The sequence below is a fragment of the Rana temporaria genome, chromosome 8, assembly GCF_905171775.1.
Source record: "Rana temporaria chromosome 8, aRanTem1.1, whole genome shotgun sequence".
In the NCBI taxonomy this organism is placed as follows: domain Eukaryota; kingdom Metazoa; phylum Chordata; class Amphibia; order Anura; family Ranidae; genus Rana; species Rana temporaria.
In genome coordinates, this window is record NC_053496.1 from 153,151,586 (window position 1) to 153,173,720 (window position 22,135).

Consider the following 22,135-nt stretch of genomic DNA (forward strand, 5'->3'; position numbering starts at 1 on the left):
AAAAAAGCTGATGGATTTTCTCCCAGAGATACATCTGTGATTTCTAAAACCGTTTCTGACACCATTGTCCAAAATTCTTTTAGTCTGGGACATTCCCAAAAAATATGAAATATAGTGCCCTCTGCGTTCTGACAGCGCCAGCATTGATTGGATATTTGCGGATATATCCTATTCAATACTACCGGAGTTCTGTACCACCTAGTCAAAATTTTATACCCTCCTTCCTGATACTTGGTTGCCATAGATGCTTTATGTGCAAATAACAATATCTTCTTTTTCTGTATCTCTGTGAAGATAATACCCAGATCTATTTCCCAAGCTTGCAAAAAAGCCAATTCTTGAGGGGCTTCTAAATCTATCAACAGTGCATATATAACTGAAAGTGAGTGTCTAAGTGGCTCTCTTTTTTTTTTTTTTTCTGTTAAATTTCCCCTACCCCCCCCCCCCCCCTCACCAAATATAGCCACTTTATAGAATTTCCTCAGGGACTCCTATGTCAGCCCTCAGGTTTTCAGCATAGCTCCATGACCTCTTAAATACCCTCCAATCATCCCATTTCTTACTTTTACCCATATCATTCCCCTCTAGCCCTTCCCTTAGATCTTCCATCGTGTATGTCTCTTCGACGGCGTCGATCCACTCCCATGTCATGGGGCATTCTGTCTCTTGCCATTTTCTGGGGATTAGCCTCTTGGCTGCGTTCAGTAAGTGTGGAACCATTGATTCCTTATATCTTCTTAACCCTACTTCGCCTCCGTGGAATAACACCGTCCATGGGTCTTTTTTTATTTTATTTTTTGTTATCTTTTCTATAAAACCCAAGATCTTCTCCCAGAATATCTTAACTTTGGGGCACTCCCACCATAAGTGTGCCATGGTTCCTGGGGTCTCGCAGCCCCTCCAGCAATTTTCTGATTGACCCTCTTTGAATTTACTTAGTTTGTTCGGGGTTATATACCATCTGGCGATGCATTTGTAATTTATTTCCGCCGTTCGGCTATCTACTGCTGAGGAGTGTGTCAGTTTCAACATTTTCTTTAGTTGGGTCTTGTCCTGCTGTATTTTGAGTTACTTTTCCCATTTTTCAAAAAAATGGTGGTATCTCCCTCTCGTCGATCTCCAATAACATTCTATATACCTTTGATATGGTACCTTTGCCGCTTTCCATTGAGCATATTTTTTCCAATTCTGTTAGCTGTTCCCCTGACCTCAATGGGGGTGGTAATTTCTGGACAAACCGACTGAGTTGTTGATATCTCCACTTATTGATTTCCATCAAACTTTCTTTTTGTTTTAGCTCCGCATATGTTACCAAGTGTCCATCTTTAATTATATCTCTTAATTGTGCTGATTCTTTCTTTATCCAATTTCCTCCCACTTGTATTTTCCCTGGTGCAAAATATTCGTTGTTTTTAAGTGCTATAAGGAGTGAATTAAAATTTCTCTCCATTTTTTTATTTACTGTGTCCCAGATTCTAAGTGCATTTTTTGTCATCGCGTGTATTTTCGTGCTTAATTTTCTATATTGAGGGGGGGTTCCATATTATTGTGTCTAATCTCACCTTAGAAAGTGCATTCTCCAGACTAACCCACCTTTTTTCTTTGTTGACTCTGGCCCACTCCACTACCCGGGAAATGACAACTGCTTCATAGTATTTTTTTATGTCCGTTACGGCGAGTCCCCCCTTATTTTTTGGTTGTTTTAGAGTCTGTAGGGAGATTCTATGTTTCTTGTAGTTCCATACGTAATTCATGGTCAGTTTTTTCAGCATATTAAGCAGGGGCTTTGGAAGGGCTATGGGAATCATTTGAAATTTATATACAATTTTAGGCAGTAGGACCATTTTACAAAAATGTTTTCTCCCGATCCATGAGATTGGTCGATTCTTTACCCTTTTGATTTCCTCCTTTATTTCATCCAGTAGGGGTAGGTAATTGATCTCGTAGATTTTCTTAGTAGTATTTGCCAGCCGGATCCCTAGGTATTTAAGTTCTTTCACCCATGGGAGTCGGAAAACTGTTCTTAGAAGTCTTTCCTCTGTTCTGTTGATATTTACATTTAAGATTTCTGTTTTAGAGAGATTTAATTTAAAGTTTGAGATTTCCCCATATTGTTCACATAGATTCATCAACTTTGGTATTGATGTTATGGGGTTCACCACATAAAAGAGGACATCGTCCGCAAATACAGATAACTTATGTTCCTCTTGTTCGACTTTTACTCCTTCTATGCTCGGATTTTTGCGGGCCCTGGCCAATAGAGGTTCGAGAGATAATACGAACAGGAGGGGGGATAAGGGACATCCCTGCCTTGTACCGTTCTTCATCACGAATGATTTAGAAAGGCTGCCATTTACTTTTATCTTTGCCGTTGGGGACCTATAGAGGGCTCTGATCCATTCTAACATTCTCTGGCCGAAGCCCATGTTTTCCATGTTGAGTCCCCAGTCTACCCTGTCGAATGCCTTCTCGGCGTCAATCGACAGGAATAGACCTGGGGACCTATTTTCCCTCATTTTTTGAAGGATCAGCAAGGCTCTAAGTCCGTTGTCCCTTCCCTCTCTCCCTTTAATGAACCCTGTCTGATCTGGGTGGATCAGTTTACCCATCTCTATTTTAATTCTTTCTGCCAGTACTTTCGAGAACAATTTAATATCTGCATTTAGCAGAGAGGTCTATAGCCTGAGCAGCTTTTTATGTCTTTGCCTTCCTTGGGGATTACTGTGATAGTTGCCTCCGAGGCTTCTCTGCTCAGGTTATAATCTTTCCCAATGCCATTAAAGTATCTGCAAAGTACCGGAAGAAGGATCTCCTTACATTTTTTGTAGTATAGGGCGGTAAAGCCGTCCGGTCCTGGGCTTTTACCTGACGTGCTGCCTGTCAAAGCCGTTTGAATTCCTTTGACTGTAATAGGTCGGTCCATCAGTCTCCTGTCATTTTGATTCATTCTTGTCAATCCTGCTTTTTCTAGGAATTTTGAAATCTTGTCTCTTTTCTCTTCTCCTAGTCGGGTCGCCTGCTCCACTGCATACAGTTTTTCATAGTATGTTCTGAAAGTTTCCGCGATGTCTTTTGTTGTGTGTACCTCCTTCCCTTTCTCATTTTTGATCTTCTCGATGTAGTTCCTTGATTTCTTTTTCTGTACCATCCTGGCAAGGTGTTTGTTTGTTTTGTTTCCCCACTTGTATCTTTCTTAAGCAATAAGGTTAAACTCTCTTCTCGTTTCCTGGTCCATAAGTTCTTTAAGTTCGTTTCTTTTTATCACCAAGTCCTGGTATAGTTCTCGATTTGATTCCGCTGCTTTATGTTTTTGCTCCAGCCCGTGTATCTCCGTTATTAATTTTTCCCTTTTGCGTTTTTTTTCTTTTTTTTTCCTGGCTCCTTCTGATATTAGGGTCCCTCTAATTACCGCATTGTGGGCATCCCAAAGGGTTGCTGTTGATATTCCATCTGTGTCATTTATCCTGAAATATTCTTCTAGGTCTTTTTTTACCCTTTTTAGGCTGGTTTCCTCCGTCAGTAACCCCTCGTTGAGTCTCCATATCAGGTTCGGCTTCTGGTTTCCTGCAATTCTCAGGGAGACACTAATTGGTGCGTGGTCAGATATTGTAATCGCTTTAATTCTTGTTTCGACTACCATCTCCAATATACTGTGGTCTAAGAGAAAATAGTCGATCCGTGAGTAACTTCCATGAACCGGTGAATAGAAAGTATAGTCTCTATGTCCAGGATTTGAAATTCTCCATACATCTATCAGTTGGCTTCTATATAAGCTGTTTTTTATCTTTCTGATCTGTGTGTTCCTGATTTCCTGTATCTGTGAGGTCTTATCCATCTTTGGGTCCATGCAGAAATTTAAATCTCCTCCCAAGATCACCTTTCCTGCCCTGAAGTCTCTTAGCTTTCCCAGAATCTCTGCTATGTATTTTATTGGGCGGTCATTTGGCGCATATATGTTCACGAGGGTACATTCCATTTCTTCTATTTTCCCTTTTAAGAAGAGAAACCTCCCTTCTGGGTCTGTCAATCTGTCAAATAGTTTAAAGCGTGTCCCCTTGGCTATCCCTATTGCCACTCCTCTGGCTCTTTTTGAGATTGTATCTCCATAATACCAGGTTGAGTAACCTTGAGAGTATAGCCTAATATTGGATTCCATTGTGAGGTGGGTCTCTTGTAGAAATGCTATGTCTGTTCTGTAACTTTTCAATTCCTTTAATATTTTATGCCTCTTCGCCGGGCTATTGAGGCCTTTTACATTATAAGATATGCATTTAACTACTGGCATTTATTTCTTTCTCGTACATCACGGGACACAGAGTGGCATATTCATTACTATGTGGGTTATATGGAGTACCTTCAGGTGATGGACACTGGCAATCTCAAACAGGAAGTGCCCCTCCCTATATAACCCCCTCCCATAGGAGGAGTACCTCAGTTTTTTCGCCAGTGTCTTAGGTGTTGGTCATGGTTTAGCTTTGCCTCCACATCCTTGGGATCAAGGCAGGCTAACCGGATCTGTCCAACGGCCTCAGTGCTAAAGTGGACAGTATCCGGACCCCAAAGCCATGGGGTTTGCCCATAACGCTTCTCTTTTTAGAGAGCTGGACCCTGGGCCCAGGACTTAGAACCTTGGGCATCTAAAGCTCCTGTTTGCCAGGGTGCTATATGGGCCCAGGACAGTGGCTCCTTCATAGGAACCCAGGGCCTGAAGGTCTAGACGCCACCCACGGAGATGGGGGAAGATTGGACCTCTTGCTGTGCAAAAGTCCTGCGGCATGGAGCAGGTAAGTATTGGGGAGCCTGCGGAACTTGGTTCTTAGCAGATTCCCTGGAGGGAGGTGCACAGGGGGTCATGCCTGGGTATGCTCTGCATTGGCAAGGAATCACTATGTCTATGGTAAGAGACAGGATGATTCAAATCTTTTTCCCCCAGTGATAGGTGTCCTCCCTGGTAAGTGTTGTTTAGCTGGGTCTGCTGCGCTAGGTGTGGGATCTCTGTGAAATACAGGAGCCGTGTTTCCCATGCTAAGAGGAGGTCTGTGACCTACCTGAGGGCTTACCTGCCTGGGTGCTGCGCCGCTCCGTCCTCCTCCATGTGCGATGGCCCCCGCCGACGGGCGTGCGCGCGCGTGCCCGAGATATGAACGTTTTTTCGCGCCATTGGCTGGGGTGGGGGCGCATCCCTGTGGGCGGCGATTTACATATAGGAAGGGGAGGCCCTTCCAGTAGCTGCCAAAAGCTCAGTGTCTTCCTGAGTTACAGAGGAGGAGGACGCAGAGCGGAGCTCGCTGAGGACACCCAGTGGCGGAAGGAAAGATTACAGTCTTTTTCTAAAGAATAGACTGTCAAACCTACAGATAGGTTTCCTTTTCCTTTTTTTCAGCAGATGGCTATTGGCAATACTTATTAGGATACAGAGTATTTTTCTTTTCCTCTTCAAAAAAAAAAAAAGATATATAAAAAAAAAAAAGAAAAAAGAAGAAAAAGGTAAAGTACTTCTGATCTCCCTTCTCAGTTTGGGCGTTAGTCTCTATCGTTCCCAAACCGGCAGATCCCCTTAGCTACGTCTGTGGCTGGGTGATAGCAGGTGTACCTCGGTATTGTACCATGGCTTCTGGGTCAGAGGGTACAAAGGGTGGGGATTCCCCCGCAAAATCCGAGGGCTCAGACACGGCTATGCCGCTGCTCTCCCCACAGGACCTATCAGGGCACGCCCTGATGGGACCTGGGGGATCTGGTGCTGGGGCTGGTCCAGTTCAGTCCAACCCCGGGTTTGTCACTGAGAGGGTGCTTGCTGTTTCTTTAGGAGAACTAGAGAAAAGAATGGCAAAAAGAATAGCTAAGGCTATATCGGGTAGAAAGCGGACTAGGTCTCCGTCACCCGAGCAGGAACCCTCAGACTCAGAGATCCTTTCCCTAGGGGAATTGGATAATCCTGACGTTTTGGACCAGGGTGGTTCAGAGATCGAGGATCCGGATACTGAGGAGTCTGGTTCAACCTCCCAAGGGGAAAGTTTGTGGGTTCAAGCTTTAACGGACATGGTCCATGAGGCATTTAAGTTACCCATACCAGAACCTCAAGTATCGGCGGTTTCAGCTTTAGGCTCATTAAGAGCGCCTCAAAGCAACGCAGTTTTTCCGGTCCATCCTCTACTCGAGGATGTCATATTTCAGGATTGGATCAAGCCAGATAGAGTCTTTTTACCACCTAAAAAATTCTCTGTTTTATATCCTATGGAGGAGAAATTCTCCAAAAGGTGGGCGCCCCCGGCGGTGGACGCAGCCATCTCCTGTGTGAACAGATCTTTAACTTGCCCTGTAGAAAACTTACAGGTGTTTAAGGATCCGGTTGATAAATGCTTGGAAACATTACTTAAGGCCTCCTTTACTTCAGCAGGGGCGATAGTTCAGCCCGCTGTGGCTGCTATTGGAGTTGCCCAAGCATTATCAGATAAGACTAAGCAAATGCTTAAACTGATCCCTGCCCAACAGGCAGAGGAATTTTCGGATATACCCAGGGCTATACGCTTTACGGTGGATGCTATCAAGGACTCCATCCAGCAGGCGTCACGTTTATCCTTATTTCTAATCCATATGAGAAGGCTCTTATGGTTGAAGAATTGGGAGGCTGAGCCCCCGTGCAAAAAACTCCTGGTAGGGTTTCCCTTCCATGGAGGACGTCTCTTCGGAGAAGATCTGGATAGATATATTCAGACTATATCAAGCGGCAAAAGCACTCTCTTGCCAGTCAAGAAGAAGGCCCGAGGGCCCGCGTTTAAGCGCCAGCCCTCCCCGGGGCAGGGGCCCTCTAATACCAAACAGTATCGACGGCCTCCTGCAAGATCAGGATTTAACAATAAGCCGCAGGGCCAAGCCACAAGGGGCAAGAAGCAGTGGTACCGCAAGCCTGCGAAGCCAGCCCCCAAGTCGGCCTTATGAAGGGGCGCCCCACCCACGATGGTGGGGGGAAGGCTGCGTCTCTTTGCAGAGGTTTGGGAGGCCAGCATTCCCGACTGCTGGGTACGGTCTTCCGTGACCACGGGCTACAAACTAGAATTTCTAAAATTCCCTCCTCCTCATTACCAGGAGTCAAGAGTACCAGGCGACCCTGTGAAAAGAGCCGCATTGATGGCGGCATTGAATCATCTGCTATGCCAGAAGGTGATAGTAGAAGTACCAGTCCGGGAACAGGGATTGGGGTTCTACTCCAACCTGTTTATCATCCCAAAGCCCAACGGCTATGTCAGGCCAATCTTGGACTTAAAGGGAGTAAATGCGTACCTAAAGGTCCGCTCATTCCGGATGGAAACTATTCGGTCAGCTGTCGCCGTGCTCCAGAAGGACGACTTCATGGCATCCATAGACATAAAGGATGCTTACCTTCATGTGCCAATTTTTCAGCCACATCAAGTATTTCTACGCTTCGCGTGGCTCAGCGTCATTTCCAATTTGTGGCGCTCCCCTTCGGGTTGGCTACGGCCCCCCGGGTATTCACGAAGGTCCTAGCCCCAATTCTAGCCAATCTAAGGACCCAAGGGGTCACGGTACTGGCTTACCTGGACGACCTCTTGTCTCCTGGCCTGGAACGAGCAGTGGCCCTCACGGTTCAGTACCTCGAGAGGTTCGGCTGGGTCCTAAATCGAGACAAGTCGGCATTCCTGCCCACAAGGCAGCTGGAATATCTCGGCATGAGATTGGATACAGAACTACAAAAGGTGTTCCTACCCCTATTAAAGGTCAAGGCCATCAAGGAGCTAATACAAATAGTTCTAAGAAAGAAAAGGCCAACTGTTCGCCTATGTATGCGACTACTAGGCAAGATGGTGGCCACATTCGAGGCGGTTCCGTACGCTCAGAGCCACACTCGCATCCTGCAGGCAGCCATCCTGTCAGCATGGAGCAAGAGGCCTCAGGCCTTAGAAATTCCTTTGCCACTCTCACCAAGAGTGCGGCAAAGTCTATCTTGGTGGTTAAACCCTCAGAATCTCCTGAAGGGAAAGACTTTCAGTCCTGTGACCTGGAAGATAGTAACCACAGACGCCAGCCTGATGGGCTGGGGAGCAATTTTGGATGGTTGCACTCGCCAGGGCACTTGGGCAGCGGCAGAGAAGCAGTTGCCCATCAATATCTTGGAGCTCAGAGCTGCTCGACTAGCCCTCAGGGCTTGGACGTCCAAACTACAGGGGTTCCCGGTGAGAATACAATCGGACAATGCCACGGCGGTGGCATATATAAATCACCAAGGGGGAACCAAGAGTCAAGCCGCTCAGAAAGAAGTGAGCTTGATTTTCTTGTGGGCAGAAGCCCATGTGCTTTGCATATCGGCTATATTCATTCCCGGAGTGGACAACCTACAGGCGGACTTCTTAAGTCGCCAGACTCTGTTGCCGGGGGAGTGGTCTCTGCATCCACAGGTCTTTCAGACACTCTGCCAGAAATGGGGAGTGCCGGACGTGGATATCATGGCATCGAGACTGAACAAGAAGCTAGACAGGTTCATGTCCCGCACAAGGGATCCCAGGGCCTGCGGAACCGATGCGTTAGTTTGCCCTTGGCATCAGTTCAAACTTCTTTATGCATTTCCCCCGCTCCAGTTACTACCCCGCCTGCTGCGCAGGATCAGGGTGGAGCACATACCAGTTATCCTGGTAGCTCCAGCATGGCCCAGAAGGGCATGGTATTCACTAATCCTGAAGATGGTAGTGGGAGACCCTTGGACTCTTCCTCTACGGCCAGACCTGCTATCGCAAGGTCCGATCCTCCACCCTGCCTTACGGCATCTAAATTTGACGGCCTGGAAGCTGAATCCCTGATTCTCAGGGGTAGAGGTCTGTCTCAGAAAGTAATCTCTACCCTAATCAGAGCCAGGAAACCGTTTTCTAGGGTGATTTATTACAGGGTCTGGAAGGCCTATGTAGGCTGGTGTGAGTCCAAGCGATGGCTTTCTCGCAAATTTACCATCGATAGAGTATTAAAGCGGTCCTCCACCCTAAAGTGGAGTCCCGCTGATCGGAACCCTCCCCCCCTCCGGTGTCACATTTGACACCTTTCAGGGGGGAGGGGGGTGCAGACACCTGTCTAAAGACAGGTATTTGCACCCACTTCCGGCCACACGATACGGGCGAAAGACGGGCATTCCGTCACATCCCGTCTGTCGCCCGTTGTGTGCTGGGAACACTCGGCTCCCAGCACACAGCGTGTGAGCCAATCGGCGGGCGCAGCGCGACTCGCGCATGCGCCGTAGGGAACCGGGCAGTGAAGCCGCAGCGCTTCACTTCCTGGTTCCCTCAGCGTGGATGGCGGGGGGAGCAGCAGAGTGACGAGCGATCGCTCGTGCTCTGCTGCGATCGGCGCTGGACTCCAGGACAGGTAAGTGTCCTAATATTAAAAGTCAGCAGCTGCAGTATTTGTAGCTGCTGACTTTTAATATTTTGTTCCCATGGCACATCCGCTTTAAGTTTTCTCCAGCTAGGAGTGGATAAAGGACTGGCATTAAGCACAATCAAGGGACAGATTTCAGCTTTGTCAGTGTGGTTTCAGCGGCCGCTGGCCACCCACTCGCTAGTTAAGACCTTCATTCAAGGGGTCTTACGTATTAATCCTCCAGTTAAATCCCCACTTTGTCCGTGGGATTTAAATCTTGTTCTGTCAAGTTTACAGAAACAACCTTTTGAGCCATTGGCTGAAATTCCTTTGGTTTTACTGACAAGGAAGTTAGTATTTTTGGTTGCCATGGTTTCCGCCAGGAGAGTATCGGAACTGGCAGCCTTATCCTGTAAGGAACCATATCTTATTTTACATAAGGACAAGGTCGTTCTCCGCCCTCATCCTTCCTTCCTACCAAAGGTTATTTCCAGTTTTCATCTAAACCAGGATTTGGTATTACCATCCTTCTTTCCTAAACCTACTTCCAAAAAGGAAGGGTTGCTGCATACCTTGGATATTGTCAGGGCCATGAAGGCCTATCTTAAAGCTACAGAGAAGATCCGGAAAACAGATGTGTTGTTCATTTTACCGGATGGGCCCAAAAAGGGGCAGGCAGCTGCAAAATCCACCATCTCGAGGTGGATTAAACAGTTAATCACTCAGGCCTACGGCTTGAAGGGGTTGCCTCCTCCGTTATCATTAAAGGCTCATTCTACTAGGGCCATGGGCGCCTCCTGGGCAGCACACCACCAGATATCTATGGCTCAAGTTTGCAAGGCGGCAACCTGGTCTTCGGTCCACACGTTTACAAAGTTCTACCAGTTGGACATAAGAAGGAATACTGATACAGCCTTTGGGCAGGCAGTGCTGCGGGCTGCAGTTTGAGACCCTCGGATTCCGGGGGCTCCCCTTTGAGTAAAATTTAAAATTATTTTTTTCTCAACTAAGTTGGATTTATTATGATTTAAGTATATCTCTAAATTAAATCCTTTTGTCTTGGGAAGATGTCTCCCTCCCCTCATTGTAAGCATTGCTTTGGGACATCCCACATAGTAATGAATATGCCGCTCTGTGTCCCGTGATGTACGAGAAAGAAAAAGGGATTTTTAATACAGCTTACCTGTAAAATCCTTTTCTTGGAGTACATCACGGGACACAGAGCTCCCACCCCTCTTATGGGGACCATTTTGGGAGGCATACTGCTTGCTACAAAACTGAGGTACTCCTCCTATGGGAGGGGGTTATATAGGGAGGGGCACTTCCTGTTTGAGTAATAGTAATGAATATGCCGCTCTGTGTCCCGTGATGTACTCCAAGAAAAGGATTTTACAGGTAAGCTGTATTAAAAATCCCTTTTTTTCTTCCTTGCCTTCCTCCCTGTGGCTAACATTTCGTTTTCCCTGGGCTTTCTCCTGTTGGGCAATCTGGTGAGGTCCCTCCCCCCCCATTCCCATCTCCCCTCACCCCCCCTCCCCCCACCCCATTCCCATCTCCCCTCACCCCCCCTCCCTCTCCCCCTTTTTGGCCACCTATTGACCTCTGGACCGGCTTCCATATCCTGGTCCAGATCTCTCTAGGTGGGGTCTGGGATTGCCTCCTCCCACTCATTTATTTCGAATGGGATAGAGGGGATCGAACTTTCCCCTCCTAATGGGGTACGGACCTCCCTTCCCCTCCCACCCCCCCTCCCTCCCAAGAAGACAGAGAGAAAAGGAGAAGGTGGTGAGGAAGGGAGAAAAGAGAAGAAAGAGAAAAGAAAAGAAAAAGAAAACAAAGAAAAAAAGAAAAGGAAGGATTATGAAAGAGAGTCTGAGACCTCCCCACTCTGGGGTCTACTCCCAGCCGGGTAAATCGGGGAGCTGAATTTCTAGTCTATTACAGAAATCCTTCAAATCTTCGGGAAATCTTAGAGTTGCGGACCTCCCTTCTTTTGTTGCTATTAGGCAAGCGGGGAACCCCCAGTTATATTTAATTTTCTGAGCAACCAACTGATTTAGGAGTGGTTTTAAGAGTCGCCGTCTTGCCAGTGTATCTGGGGCTAGGTCCGCGAATATCTGTAGTTCTAGTCCTTGAAACACTATCGGGGGGGATCCCCTCAGTTTTTTCCAGATCATTTCTTTATCTTCATATAGCTGGAACCTTACAATCACGTCTCTAGTTCGATCGGTCTCAGCTCTTCTAGGGTTTCCCACTCTATGTACTCTTTCAATCTTAATTAGTTCTTCTGGTGCACGTCCTAATAAGACGTTAAAAATCTTCTGTATAGTTATCTTAAGCTCTTCTCCTTTCTCCTCTGGTATGGATCTTATTCTCAGGTTCTGTCTTCGGTGTCTGTTCTCTTGGTCCTCCAGTCGGTACATGGTCTGTCTCTGCTGGTGTTGTACCTGCTCGAGTTGGACCTTTAAGGTGTTAAGTTCCAGCTCTTGCTTATCCGTCTTCTCTTCGACTGACTCTACTCTTGAGAGTAAGTGTCCAAAATCTGTCCGTAGGGTCTGAATCTCCCCTTTGATTGCGTTTTCTAGTCTCAACAACATCTCTTCCATTTCTTCCTTGGATAGGGTATGTGTGGCTGGCCGGTGTTCATCCATCCTACTAGTTTCTGAGTCGCTCTCAGTGCCCCCTTCTCTTGTTTCCACTGATGTTTCTCTTGAGTTACCGTTTTGAGGCTTCTTGTTTACAGTCTTTTTTTCCTTATCCTTTTTTACCTGTTGTTGTTTTGCTCCTTGTGATCTTGGGGTGTCGTCTTTAATCATGAACGATCTGATGGACCTTGTAGTTTTTTTGTCGCTTGGTGTCTTCGGGGGTCCCCCTTTTGTAGATCTGCTTGCCATCCTGTGCATTCCCCCCCCCTCTTTCTGATTCTCTTACCCAGCTCGGCCTCCTCTCTTATCCTTTCTTTTCGAATTTACTCTCTTCTCCTGGGGTCTGTCCCTGAGCTATTGCCTCCCAATGGCTGCGTTTCTGGGAAGGGGGAGTTATAGAGCTAATCGAGTCAGTTTTCTAAGCGGGGTCTTATCCCCATTAAAGGTCTCTGTTATCTTTCTCAGGCACACTTCATGTATTAATGTTCCTATGTATGCTACTACAATCATACAATCATATGATCATACAAATCGAGTGTTTAACCGATCTCTGGAGTATCGGAAGTGTCGACAGAAAATAGCAAAAATTAAGAGGACCAAAAAAAAATATGCCGCAAAGAGAAGGAAAGAAAGGAAAAAAAAGAAAAAAAAGTAGGGGGCAAAAAGAGAGAGCGGCTGGGCCCGCCGAACAGTATTCAGGATTCAAGGTTTATAGGAATTTTTAAATTTGCTGAGTTGGGAGCCGTGTCCTATACAGAGGATGAGACTTTATCCTTCATTTAGTGAGTTAATTTGCTTAGTCTCCCCTGTCCTTTAGATCTCGCTGCTCTCTTAATGGCCTCTTAGTCTCTCCCTCTGTGTATGTATAACTATACTTCCATCTATGAAGATATATACCGGTGTCCGAGGTGTCACAGTTATTTACCAAGAGCTGAGTTCAATGGTGCCCAGACGCTAGCTTAGGTGTCCCGCGGTTCCACTGTCTATTTTCTTTCAGATGTCAGTGATATTATATGAACTTTCAGCGGGCATAGTGTTGCGTCCTTTTCTTTTTTTTTTCCCTCTCCTCCTCTCTTTTTTCTTTTCCCTTACAGGGACTTGTTTAATTCAGGGGTTTACTTTTTAACCCCTTCTTGTCCCTCAGCTGCAGACCAGCTCTTCACTTACAGCTCATGCAGTGCTTAACAGAACTATATGCAAACAAACACCTTTTTTTTTCCATATTCAATTACTTTCAATCATGTCATTTATACTTTAAAGTTTCAGGGTTTGCTGTGTCATATTAGCAATCATTTATCTTCCCTTTCTAATATATACTTCTTGCTTTCAATGATAGTACAATAGGTAGCAAATATCCAACCTTTCTCAGCTCTCCTTAGCAGCTTGTTCGTGTATACAGCTCCTCCTCTGCTTCTCTCAGAGGGAGTTTCCCCTACCTTACCTCAGTGCTTCCCTCTGGCGTGTATGATACCGGAGATGTGAGGGTCTGTGTACTCGGCAAATTCAATCTCTCCCCAGCGTGTCCTGCTTCCTTCCTCCGTCCCCACTCCTCACCAACTGTTTTTGCTGTGCCGCGGGGTTAATGTGCCCTCCGTTGCTGCGGTGTTAGGATGTCTGTGGCGCGGTGTTCAGCATATGTCCCGCCGGCGTGGAAGCAGCTCGCTCTTCCCTTCATTCCACTATGGTGATCCGTCCTCGCATCCGTGCAATCCCATGATGTTCTCTCCTCCCCACCTACGAGCACGCGCGCGTCCTCACGTGCACAGTGGCTCTCTTTTTAAGCATATCTGCTCAAACCCAGAAGGTATACATTTTCCTTCAATGCGTTGCCTAAATGACTGTAAAAAAGCATTGAGCTGTATTCTCCTAAAAGGATCTAGGACCTCCGAAAATGCTCTTTCTATCTCTTCCCTAGTCATTACCCGGTTTTCTCTAGAAAAATGCGTTAGTCTACTAATTCCCTGCCGCCTTAATTCTCTAAAGTTCTGATCTATCACCCCCGGCTCAAAACTTGGATTCCCCAGGATTGGGATCATGGGACTTAGATGTGTCGACATCTTTGTTTTCTTAAATATTTTTTTTGTCGTCTGGATTGTAGCCCCAATCGTGGGGTGTCTCTTCACCTCCTGTGGTATCTCAGCTTCTGAGAGCCACACTATTCCTTCTAAAGGTATAACAGTTGTAGTTTGTTCCAACTGTATCCATGGCTTTGCCTCTTGTACTGTGCACCAGTCCACTACCCGTGTTAAGTGCGATGCTTCATAATAGCTCACCGGGTCCGGGAGGCCTACCCCTCCTCGTTCTTTAGGTAGAGTCAGAATAGCTCTACGTACCCTCGGGGGTTTTCCTGCCCAAATAAATCTTACAAATCTTGCCCTTAGATCTTTCAAAAAGCCAGCCGATAACGGGTAGGGCCTGGAACAAATACAATATTCTCAGCATTATGTTCATTTTAATGATATTTATTTTTCCAAACCAGGTAAAAATTTATTTCTCCCACCTCTGGAAGTCCATTTTAATTTGCCTAATCAGTGGTGCATAATTAAGGTCAAATATACGATTAAGGTTATTTGGTATTTTAGTCCCCAAATAGCTTAAATGTGATTCTGTCCATTTAAATCTAAAGTTGTCTGCCAGTTGTTGCTTTAACATTCCATTCATTTCCACTCCCATTGCTTCGGACTTACTGTAATTTACTTTAAAATTGGACATCTCCCCATACCTCCGTAACTCCGACAACAATGGCGGCAGAGATATCACCGGTGAAGTTATAAAAAACAGTAAGTCGTCGGCATAAGCTGCCACCTTATGTTCCCTCCCTTTTGTTCTAATTCCCCTGATATCTGTATTAGCCCGTATTGTTTTTAAAAATGGTTCTACTGTGAGAATAAATATGATGGGTGAGAGTGGACATCCCTGACGCGTTCCATTACCTATCGGAAAGGATTCAGACATAACATCGTTCACCTTCACTCTAGCTCTTGGGCATGAGTATAAGCTTGTAATCCAATTTAACATCCCCTTTTTTAATCCTATATGTTGTAAAACTGCTCTCAGGAATGTCCACTCTACCCGATCAAATGCCTTCTCCGCATCCGCAGATACGATCACTAACGGTTTCTGCTGGGAGTGTGATAGTTGAATGGCACTAAGGACCCTTTGTGTATTTTCCCTCCCCTCTCTACCCGGGGTAAATCCCACCTGATCTGGATGTATGAGGTCCGGGATAAATCCCAATAACCTATTTGCAAGTATCTTCGTTAAAATCTTAAGATCAACATTCAACAATGAAATTGGGCGGTAACTGGCACACTGGGTTGGGTCTTTGCCTGCTTTCGGAATTAAAGTTATATGAGCCATCAATGTCTCTCCTCTCATCTCCTGTCCTTCTCGTATAGAATTAAAGGCGACAAGGAATTTCGGTGCCAACCTTTCAGAGAAAGTTTTATAGTATAACAGCGTATAGCCATCTGGACCTGGTGATCTTCTGGGTTTTAATGCTTTCAACGCTTCTAAGAATTCTTCTAATTTAATTGGACCGTCCATATTTTCTGCCTCCTCTTCTGACACCCCCGGCATCCCTGATGTTACTATATAATCATTTACCTGTTGTTCCCTGCTTGAAGCAGGATGTTGGCTTTTTATGTTGTACAGCTTCAAATAATAGTCCCTAAACGTCTTTGCGATTTCCTGTGACGATTTAACTAGGGTATCACCCTGCGTTTTTATATGCTCAATATGATTCCTCGCCCTTGTCTCTCTCAGCGCATTTGCCAACATTCTACCCGGTTTATTTCCGAATTCATAATATGCACGCTTACATCTAGTTAGTTTTGCCCTCGCTCTCTCTGTTAGTAAAACATTTAGTTCCTCCCGTAATCTCGTAAGTTTGTCCTCATTCCCTATAGTTTGGAGTTTCTTATGCGACCGCTCCACTACTTTAAAGTGACAAGTGCTTTTGCGCTAATACGGATCCTTAATAAATAATAATCCTAAACAAAATTACAGTGCAGCAAAACCTAAAAGTGTTTACAGGACACAAAATGTGGAAATGAATAAAATGGGGTTCTGCGCAACATCTCACACAGTCATGGTAAGTGAAAAAATGTGTAAATAAATTAATAAAATAATTAAAATAAAACAACAAGAGAGCTCGCAAGCTCAATAATAATGAGTGAGTGGAATGATTAAATATAATATGAGAGCTACCAAGCTCAATGTGTAGATGAATCAAATAAATATATTGATGAATCAAACAAATATATAAATCACAAAGTCCCAAAATAAGTGAATAAATAAGTGATAATATCACAAAAAATAGGTGATAATATCACAAAAGGAGTAATAAAGTGATAAGTGCCAAATAGTCCTATATTCAGTGTAATCAAGAGACTGCCCAAATGGAACTGCTGATGTTGCCGAATTTCCACTTAATGAGATAGGGGTTGTTGACCGATGCATGCACACATCCCTCCCTAGGCTCACAGGACTCTTACCTCAAAGTCAGTAGTAAGGGGCATTCACTATGAGCCTCAGTGGCAATCTTCTATGGATAATCTCAGCCAGTCCTCCTGAACCACAGATACACGTCCCTCAGCTAATCCAGGCAATGCTCGGACCAAAATAAAAATAAAAAAGAGGGAACAGAAGGAGGCTCCAATCGTGAAATACTGTAAGGCTCAGGGGTATTTTAATGTATGGAAAAACCTGTGCTTACATCAAAACAATAATAAAAGAACGTGCAGCAAATTTAAAAACGAGCGGCGTCCACGGCGCCAGCTTACGTCACTCCAGGTGTACGTCCGTCCAATCCCTACGCGTTACGACACGGAATCACGTGTCTTCATCTGGGGCTAGCATTGCCTGGATTAGCTGAGGGACGTGTATCTGTGGTTCAGGAGGACTGGCTGAGATTATCCATAGAAGATTGCCACTGAGGCTCATAGTGAATGCCCCTTACTACTGACTTTGAGGTAAGAGTCCTGTGAGCCTAGGGAGGGATGTGTGCATGCATCGGTCAACAACCCCTATCTCATTAAGTGGAAATTCGGCAACATCAGCAGTTCCATTTGGGCAGTCTCTTGATTACACTGAATATAGGACTATTTGGCACTTATCACTTTATTACTCCTTTTGTGATATTATCACCTATTTTTTGTGATATTATCACTTATTTATTCACTTATTTTGGGACTTTGTGATTTATATATTTGTTTGATTCATCAATATATTTATTTGATTCATCTACACATTGAGCTTGGTAGCTCTCATATTATATTTAATCATTCCACTCACTCATTATTATTGAGCTTGCGAGCTCTCTTGTTGTTTTATTTTAATTATTTTATTAATTTATTTACACATTTTTTCACTTACCATGACTGTGTGAGATGTTGCGCAGAACCCCATTTTATTCGCTCCACTACTTTGATCTCCTCAATCAGCGCATCTAACTTTGCCCCAAAAATGTGTTTCCTACGTGCGCCGAGTGAGATAAGGATTCCCCTTAGATAACACTTAAGCGCTTCCCATACACACAAAGGACTTATTTCTTCTGAAATGTTAACTTCAAAGTAAGATTCGATTTCCTCTGCTATTTGATTTTCATACTCTGGATCCTTCAGGTGCATCTCATTTATTCTCCAGTGCCATTCACGGGGAATTAGCTCTTCCAATTCCAAGATGCAGTTGGTGGGCGAGTGATCTGATATCATAAATGAACCTATAGAAGCCCCCACTACACACGACAGGACATTCTGTGACACAAAAACATAGTCAATTCTGGTATACGTCTTATGTCTCGATGAGAAAAAAGTATAATCTCTGTCGTGTGCATGGAGGACCCTCCATGTGTCCATCAACTGCAGGTCCTGTAACAGTTCCTTTACTCTTCGTATTTTTCTATATGATAAATGAGATACTCCCTTAGAAACATCCAGAGCTGGATCCAATACCAAGTTCAGATCCCCACCCATTATCACCATCCCCTCCTTATTCTGATGGACCATATTCAAATATATTTCCAGTGCACTAACTTGATTTTCATTTGGCAAATACAGGTTTACCAGTGTGACCTTTTGATCGCATAGTAGTCCTATCACAATAAGGAGGCGACCCGTCTCATCTTTCACTGTCTTACACTCTTTCCATGGCACTTGAATTGACACCAAGATAGATACCCCATTTGTCTTTGTAGACTGGGATGCGCTATGATATACCGTAGGGAATTTACGATTTCCCAACTTCGGAATTTTATCATTTTTAAAATGTGTCTCCTGTAAGAATATTATTTGGGATTTCAATCTACTTAGTTCCGCTAGGAGTTTTGAGCGTTTCTCGGGGTTATTTAGCCCCTTTACATTATATGAGGTAACGTTTAACTTGGTCATCTTACTATTTTACTTCTGGCTAGTCCTGTTGGGGACTGAGTAGGTTACCAACAGGAGAGCCAAATATACAAAACAAACAACAACAAAACAAAAAAGAAAAGAAAAATAAATTAAAAAATTAAAATTAAATAAATAAAAACCGCACACTCCGGGTCTGGCAAAAATTCCAACCCCACGGATATTGTATTTTCTAAATAGTCACAGGTCTTATGCCACCGCAAATTGGCCTGCAACCCGCAGTATCTCAAAAAATAAATAAAAAAAATCAACACACAAAATTTAAACGTCTCTGACTTCCCCCCCCCCCCACTTGGAGGTGAGACGTTAAGATTGGGAGAGGTGAAAAAGCACAGCCATGATCTGAGCCTTTTTGTCTATACCCCCGTGCACCCCACAATTAATTCTGTATTTCTACCACATCACCTTTCAATACCCATCTCTCAGCACTCCTATATTACACATTGCTCATCTAGTGGTATACCCTTTCTTCATACCTTTCCTAGGTTCCCCTTCCCCCCCCATCCCTTTGCCCCCCTCCCCCCCCCCCTCGCTTCCTCATTCATTTTATAGTTGGTCTATAATCTGTCTGCTGCGATAGGTGAGAGAGACTAAAAAAAAAAGGGGTGCAGGCAAAAGAACTCTGCTTCTTCCACCTTCGTTCCGGGGGCCTATCCTCTTATGTCCCCCATCCTCCCTCCCTCCCTGAAAAAAAAAAAAAAAAGGAACCCCCCCCCCCATGTGACTTCCCAAAATGTTGTATTGAATAGTGATCTATTAATTAGTGACTAAATAAATAGATTAATAAGTATTGTCAGTGATTATTAAATAGGTAAATACATATCCTCCCCGTGCATTATTTAGTGTCCATTACTTGCATATTATATTGCATCTGAGGTGTCATTCCCCTGATGACTTCCCCCCACTCATATATCTAAACTACTCCAGTGGTGGAAAAAAAAAAGAAGTGTTATACCTTTATTCTGTGATTCTTGTGATTCCCCCTATTCCTCCACCCCCCTACCCACCTCTAATTTTAAAGAATTTTAGAGTAACCAAACACACAAAAAAAAAACACATAAAACCATAATGTTGATAAGCCCCCTTTTATCTTAACCTACCCTCCCCCTCCCACTCCTTCCACGCTTTATATATGGGTGCTCAGAAGGTCCACGCTCATGCCCCTCCTATTAACCCCACAGCCTCCCTGGATCTTTGATTTGGAGAGAGAGAAAAAGAATGTCCACAGATATACATTTGCCCCCCCCCCCCAAAAAAAGGGGGAGATATCCAGTATATCGCCGGGTTCCAGCCTTTACATAACCATTTTATATATACATACATATTATACCAAGTGACTGGCAAAAGCACAGTGTGACATAAACCACCACCACAGAACACACTGGTCCTTACCAGATCCTTAATTAAGAAAGGCAAAAAGCAAGCGTGAGAAGTGTGTGTGCAGCCAACACAGGGGTCTTCAAAATGGAGCAATCCTCAATCAGGTCAGCGATCCAATAATAAGGAGAAGAGAGCCATATGGTGTAATAACGTTTGTATAGGGTTTAATAAAAAAATATAGCACTTACAGCATAAAATCTGGAAATACAGCAAAAACGAAAACTCCGACCGGTAACGGAGCTAGTTCCTCACAAGCGGTGACGTCACTACGCCTCCTCCCAACATTTCATCCAATAGGACTTGGTCACGGGGTGTGAGGAGGCGTCTTGCGTCACCGCTTAAATAACATAGCAGCAGGCGGGGCCAGCGTGGACACACGTCCCGAGCGACAAGCGATTCGCCATTTTAGCTAAGGGCAAAGTTAAGGGAAAAACGACAAACCATAAAGCAATGACCAGAAGGTCATAAACAATAATGGTGACAAGATGCAAAGAAAACCAGTACCTCATAGAACTACCGAGGATATTAGTCCAAGGGAGCAGAAGAAAAAGAATCACTTTACAGCTTGAACAGATTAAAATGAACAACGTTTATGCACACTCGTTTTTTAATTGAGTGATGCAAAAGTGCATCATGGGAGATTTTCCACATCATATGGCTACTGAGGCTATTATGCATCATCATATCACTCATACAACATAGCCATTAGAGTGAACTATCAAGTTATTTACATTTCCTACTCATATATAAAAAATATATCAGCGATAGAAATGCAAATATATAGAAGGCTTTTAAAAACCAACGATAGCAACAACCACTATCACCGTTTATGTGAGTGGAAAGTTGGTGACCGATAATACCAACAATGCAAAAAATTAAAAAGACAATTTTATAAAAAATATGTCTATATATTAAAAATTAATATAAAAATATATAAAATATTATTTAAATAACGAAACAAATTTATTGAAAAAATAAATAAAATAAACGGGACTTGACGTCACACGTATAGAGAGTCACCAGAGACGTATGTCCACACTGCTCGTACAGAATCCATCATCTTTATAACTAAAATAAGCAATGAATTATTAGAAGATTATTGACCATCAATATGGATGACGTATGTCATCAACACCAAAGGGGTACAAATATAATACAGACCTCAACAATGAAGACAGTGCCCATTTAAAAACTACAGTAAATGGATCAATAAACGAAAAAGGAAAAGGGAACAAATGAAGGGGAAGGGGAGATAAACTCTATATATGCGGAAAATCGAAAGCAAGCACCCATGGTCAATATCGGTTATTTAAGAATTGTCGATAAAGCAATTTACGTCAACCTCTATGTTTAGGCCATGGGGCTCATAGCACTTAAGAGTGTAAACCCACTGCATTTCTGTTCTCGAAATAGTCCTAACTAGATCACTTCCCCTCCAGTGTGCTTGGAATTTATCTATGCCTATACATTTAATGCCAGTAGGGTCCTTCCCATGACACATCAGAAAATGTTTTGACACTGAATGGTTAGGGAAGCCGCTAACAATGTTGGTTACATGTTCATTGAGGCGGATATGTAGGGCACGTTTGGTCCTGCCCACATGGGCATTGTAGCAGATAAATAACCCCAACACTAGAACAGGTAATGAAAGATTCTATATTAAATATTTTGGATGAGTGTCTTGAATGAAAATTCAAAAGTCTTTTTTGAAATTGTAGTGTTGACAGCACAGACTTGACACTTCCCACATTTGAAAAAACCGACCAGGCCTGACAAAAACATTGAGGCAATTTTGGGAGGGTCTAAAACATTGGGAGACAATTTGTCTCTAAGTGATGTAGAGCCCCTAAATACCACTCTCGGTTTGTCAGGGAGAATGGCACTGAGGGTCTTGTCACTCCTAAGAACATGCCAGTGTCTAGACACAATATGTCTGACACTGGCATGTTGGCACGAATAATCCGTTATGAACGGGGCTGAATAATTGACCAACTGATCTACCTTTGGTTTGGTCTGGAGCAGATCCTCACGCTTGGTTTGGTTAACCAAACCCAGTGTATTCACAAGGGAATCATGGTTGTAACCCTTGTCCAGAAAGCGTTCAGTTAAGACACCTGCCTGTTCAACAAAGATGATATGTTCGCTACAGTTCCTCTTTAGACGGAGGAACTGACCTTTCGGTACAGCCCGAAGCCAGGCTGAATGGTGGCAGCTATCACTGGGTATGAACGAATTTCTGTCCGTAGTCTTGAAGTAAGTGGAGGTAGCAAACTTCCCTCTATCAATTGAAATGGTGAGGTCTAGAAAGTTAATACTTTCTTTGCTTGCCTCATATTTTAG